Source organism: Myotis lucifugus, unplaced genomic scaffold (genome assembly GCF_000147115.1).
Source record: "Myotis lucifugus unplaced genomic scaffold, Myoluc2.0 scaffold_8932, whole genome shotgun sequence".
Classification (NCBI taxonomy): Eukaryota; Metazoa; Chordata; class Mammalia; order Chiroptera; family Vespertilionidae; genus Myotis; species Myotis lucifugus.
Genome location: NW_005879980.1, coordinates 817 through 6,633, shown reverse-complemented (window position 1 = coordinate 6,633; position 5,817 = coordinate 817). Strand labels below are relative to the sequence as shown.

General features: G+C 46.3%; 1 pseudogene; it reads right to left on the bottom strand.

Annotated features, from left to right (window-relative positions):
* Positions 1 to 4,713: 4,713 nt before the first annotated feature.
* Positions 4,714 to 5,026, bottom strand: LOC111824847 (annotated as a pseudogene).
* Between the last annotated feature and the right edge of the window lie 791 nt (positions 5,027 to 5,817).

Here is a 5,817-nt window from a genome sequence, read left to right as displayed (position 1 = left end):
GACTCACAAGGCCGCCCTGATTGGTCAGATGAGTGGCAGGGCCCAGACGCGCCTGTGAACGTTACTCCGCGTTCAGAAGCAACAGTTTCAATATTTGGGCGGGACTAACAGCGTTGCTCAACAGCTGATTGGTCAACGTCCGAGGTCAATTTTTTCGGAATAGGGCGGGCTCCTGGGAGGCTGGCTCTGATACTAGGCCACAAGCTGTGTCACGTTTGGCGCAGGCAGGTTCAGAGTCTGGTCCTGACGCTGCCCCTAAGCAGTGGGATGCCGCTGTGGGGTTTTAACCTGGGCGAGCGTGGTTGGCGGCTGGCGAATCATTCTTTCATACCTTTTCTTTTTTTAAAAAAATATATTTTTATTGATTTCAGAGAGGAAGGGAGAGGGAGAGATAGAAACATCAATGATGAGAATCAATCATTGATCAGCTGCCTCTTGCACGCCCCCCTACTGGGGATCGATCCCAGAACCGGGCGTGTGCCCTGACCGGTAATCAAACCGGGACTTCCTGGTGGATAGATCGAAGCTCAACCACTGAGCCACCCCGGCCAGGCCTTTCATCCTTTCTTTAAAGCATTTATCGTTCTATGCAGTGGGAGTAAGGTTAGAATGAAGAGGCGGCCCTACTTGGAGGAGCAGGTTAAGAAGTGGATACAGCCTGTAAAATATAAGTACATTTATATAGAGTGCCTACTATTCGCCAGATATTTCCCCAGCCTCACAAATATGCTTTAAGGTGTGTGGGTGTTATGCCCAGAGTTCGGGGTCCCCAATAATCCACGACCAGGGAGCCTTTTCCGATGCAAAAGCAAAGGGTCTTTTATTCAAGCCCGGGACTTGGTCCCCCTCCTGCCTCCATTACTGGATGCAAGAGAGAGCCCCGAGTTCTAAGAGAACAAAGAATTTATAGGGCTTGGGTCAGGGGGTGGGGCCTCACTCTGACCACTGATTTGGCCGATTCTGGTTGGTTGAGTGATGGCCGGGGGGGCTAATGACGCAAGGGTAGGGTGCAGCTAGGGTCTGGTTACACAAAGACAGGAGGTGGCTAGCATACTTTTGGCCTTGGGCTAGTTTCCTTGCGTTCCTATTGGCTGAGATAAGGGCTGGCTGAGCAACTGATACATTCTATGGCTTTTGCTTGAAGAGGAGTTAGGAACACGGTTATCAGCCCCGTTCTGTCCTTTCATTCCCCCCTTGTCTTGGAACTTCCGGCTCAATCATGAGACGGATTGAACTATCAACTGAACTATTTTTATACACTTCTTGACAAATTGGACTAGTCTGTTAATAATGCAAGGGCCGAAAGTCAACAGCATCAGGAGGATTATAAGGGGTCCGCCGAGGTCCGCTGTCTTCTTGAGGGTGATCTGCAGCAGGTGTGCCTGGTTAGAGGTCACCTTCCAGTCAGGCTCCTTGCTGTCCTGGGCACAGAAGAAGCTGGGCTTGTGACCTGGCAGAGACAAACTATAACAAATGGCCCAGTGGAAGGGAAAGAAACCATTTTAGTTTTAACAACCTCTATTGAAATAGGATTTTTCTTCTTAAAATTCCTCTATGGCTATTAAAAAGCCAAATTAATATTAATTTATTTACTGTATTCAATTTGGCCTGATGTTTGCATAAACACAACAAGAATGGTAACTGACTATCTTTGCTGGAATCTCATGGTTGAATCTTAATGTGCTCCATAAGGCCAGGAAGCCAAGCCATCCAGCTGCCATCAGGCCTGCCTGCAGCATCCGCTGAGTTAGGTGAATCCCTCACCTGTAGCAACTCCACCTGAGCCCACGCTCCAGGCTTTAAGGCCCATCTCAGTAGCCCTCCTACTCGTTGCGGCCCAGAGTGAGTGGGGGTTCCGCAGGGATGCAGAGGCATCCTTATTGCTCCCCTTCTACTCTTACCAACCGCCAGTGATGGTAGGGCATGGGTCTGACGCTCCAGCACCAGCCATCTTCAGGGCTTCCAAGGAGGATACCAGGCTTTTCCTGTGGCACTCTTATTGGCTTCAAATCTTCAGAGCTCAGACAGGTTTCTTTAAAACATGACATTCCAGTCAAAGTTTCCGGTTAATAAAATTACTATTGAAAACCGGTCTTATTGATTTCATGCAAAGAAATGTATTGCCATGACTTATTAAGCATTGCCAGATTTCAGAGGAATTATATAAGGAGAAAAACATACTGATTTGCTCTAAGATTTTCTGATTTTTCTTGTTAGTCCTTTTAATGTTTCTCTTTTTTCTAAATTTCATACTTTCGGATTAGCCTTTAAACCTTCTTTTATGTTCTTATAAATGCACAACCATGCCTCAGACCTTTCATTCCAAATAGGCTTTTCCCAGCTCTCTACAGCCGAGGTTTGTACTATCCCTGACAGTACAGGCTGCCAACTGTTAGCTGTCTTTTAATAGAGACCAAAACCTGATGGGTATTCTTCTTTGCCCAGTTGGGCATCTGCCCTCTTGGCAGCCAGACACCCTTTACTCTTGGGGTTCACCCCACACAGTCCCCTTCCAGGACCGCTAACACATAGCTATAACAATGTTCCTCAGTGTGGGAGACTGGACACTTGCTAGTTATTTTCAAAGATTACCATGGACTGTAGACCATCACCGGTCTACAGCTACAGCTACATTTAAACCTGTGAGAGAATTAAAGGTTAATATAACATATTAATACAATGAAACATAATATTGGCATCATGGCCGCTTCAGGCAGCCAAATCCTCCGCTACTAAACATGAGATATGGCAACGTTATACAAACATTTTAGGGAGGTGACTAAAGTCCACTTTTTGACCTTTCTATATAAGGTAAAATTGTCCTTGTCTTTCTGAAGCCATGTCTATGAAGATGCAGGCATCATCTGAGTCTATTATACAATTTTCTGCAGGTATAGTCCTTTTGAAGTTGGGGTGAGTCCTGGGGTCGTGAATTTTTTTATCCACATTGAGTCCCCAGGCTGGAAAGGATGTACAGAGTCCGAGGTGGCACTGGCAGGGCATCTCGAATAAGCTTATGGGTGGCTTGTAATTTCTGTAAGAGATCACGTCCAAGTAAGGGGTACAGGCATTCTGGCATGACTAGAAACGAATGAGTTACCGTGTTCTTTCTGAGGTTCACAGTCCTCTTTGATGTTCAAGGAAAAAGGCAGTTTGTCCGGTGGCTTTTAGAACTGGTGTCTTCTTAGATGTTACTGGTCCCATTGGCTCTGTCAAGACTGAATAGGCTGCTCCAGAATACACCAGGATACTAACCGGGGGTTTTATTTATTTATAAATATTTATACCTAAGTAGACATATAAACATTAAATAAACATTTACATTTATACCTTTTCAGTGAACAAGTACTTTTATAGTCTTGGGAATTTTGGCAGATAACAGGAACACTGCCCAAGTCCCCTGATGGTGGCCTGACAAGAACAGATGTGGAGGCCTTTGGCTGGGGGGTATAAAGTCTTCATTCTTCCTCTCTCGGCACTGCTAAGGACAGGATTATTGGAGAGGTCTTTTCATCTAGGCAAGGCTGTGCTGAACCATCTGGGGCAAAAGTGGTTTCTGCTTCCATTAGAGGGACCAGGTCAACTGGTAGATAAAGGAATTTATGAACCACCTGATGGCCGCCTAACTGACATCGGTGGGGGCAGCAGAACCGTCTGCAGCTGTGGTACCGGTAGTTCCAATAATGGTGACTTCCTGTCCTGAGAGGGGAACTGCCTTCTGAGTAACTACCGAGTGCTCTGCCGCTGTATCAATCATAAAGTTCACAGTCTGGCCCCCGATCTTCATTTTGACCATCGGCTCATGGGGGACCAGTTGGAAAAAGCCCAGTCTGTCCTAGTCAGAGTCAGCTGTTGCCAGTCCAAGGAGGTCTGCCTCAGGCGGCTCTGGCCAATAGCGGCTGGGTGGTTTGGATGGCCTTGCCAGCTTTTTCTGGCCTGCTACTAAACTTTACTCTGTTCCTTCTTACACACGCAGAACTGGACCCAAGGCAGCGAGGTTTGAGCAATTTTAAAATTCCTTAATATACATTTTATCATTCATGTTGCAGGGAGGGACCAGGTTGGCTCCTCCTGAATAAAAGAATTAATCAAAATAAGGCTTATTTTCTAACTTCATTTGTCCCTGGGTGTGGACAATAAATGACACTAATCAGATTGACATAAATGATTTAACCTTTGTTTAGGGAGGCAAATGCAAAGCATTTGCTTCCAAATGTTATTGGCTTAGGGAAGATAGGATTTCTGCTCAGTTTCCCTATTCTACTTGTCCCAGTTTACTGGTCTATTATGCATTCAATTTTCTTAAAATGTATTCTGGCATAGGAGAAAGTTGTTTTGTTGTACACAGGTAGTTTAACCCCTATATAACTGGGCTTGGACCTCTGCCCAGCAAACTGCAGTCTATGAGGTCAATATGCAGCCTCCGGTTCTTCTAACCCAATGAGGTTTCGGCCAGTCTCTGAGTCAGACTCCTCCTCTCTTGGAGAATTTTAAAGTCCTGATGGCTCCTGGGTCCAGGGAGAGTGCCCTTTTGTTAACCCTTAGGGCCCTGCTTTCTTGCCTTTCTACCAGTTCCCTTTGTGGCAGAGCAGCAACCAGGCCTTTTTCAAGGGAATGCACTTGAAGGGGATATCAGCCCCTCCTGTGAGCCAGCTGCTCCACCTAGGGTCTCCCGGGGCCCAGCCAGAGCGTCCTCCAGCAAATCTCGGAAGCCACTGACTGCCCTTTCACAGTGGTATGGACTCAAGCAGGGGGTTCACTGGATGTAGCCTGCAGCAAAGCGCTTGCTGGCTTCTGCCTGCAGCTGCTCGTGCCCACGAACCCTGCCCCGCAGCACGCTCGGCACCGTCAGCTCCAGCACCTCGGCATTCTCCAGCTTAGCCTGCACCTCGGTGTCCGCCAGCAGCTGCTGCAGCTCCTGTAGGCTCTCGTTGATCCATGCACGCGCAGCTTCTTCTCCACCAGGGGCTTCAGGGCCTTGCGGGCAGCTCAGGCATTCAGCCCCCCCGCTTCTTTGACCTGGCTCTCAGGGGCTGCGTCTGCCTGGCAAACAGTTCTATATCACCAGGGTGGCTGCGGATTTTAACACACTTTAAATGTATTTTTACTTTTAAGATATATCTAGACCTTTTGTGATCAAACTAAGAACAGGTATTGGTTTAATTTAGCATTGGAAAGGTTAAAAAGAATAACCCAGGGCAGAGAAAGACTACATTGTTTACAGTTACTTCTTGTGACCTTGAAGTTCATTGATAAGACCTGTTAGGTCTGCAGCCAGTAACTTAACTGCCAACACCCCCGCCCCCTTTCTCTTAGCCCAGGCCCGATTGCTTTTCCTCACAGAGTCGGCCTGGAAATATAACGGGTGCATCTGTAACATTCAGTTACAGATGCTTTCAGAATCAGGATGAGGGAGGAAGGGAAAGACCAATTGAAAACAGCAAGTTAAACAAAATACAGTCACAGGCAGTAAATCTCTCCGAGACCTGCGGAGCTGTCCACTAAAGAGAAAAGAAAACCATGAATAACAAGTTCTTTGAAATTTGCTACTTTGTTAATTTGCTAAGCAAACAGTTAACTTGAAAAGACTTCTCTCTTGCTTTTCTTACAAGCAATCTTGGAATTTAGCCAGCTTTTAACTCTATCCTAGAACTTCAAAATTTCAATTTAATACAGCGAATTTACAACCCAGGAGAGAGCAACTGATAGAAATTTATATTAACTAAGTGGGCGGATTCCCCTTTAATAGTGAGCAAAAGACTCTGAGAACAAAAATGATTCTCGCAGCTGCTAAGAGATTTTGCAGACTATTTCGGG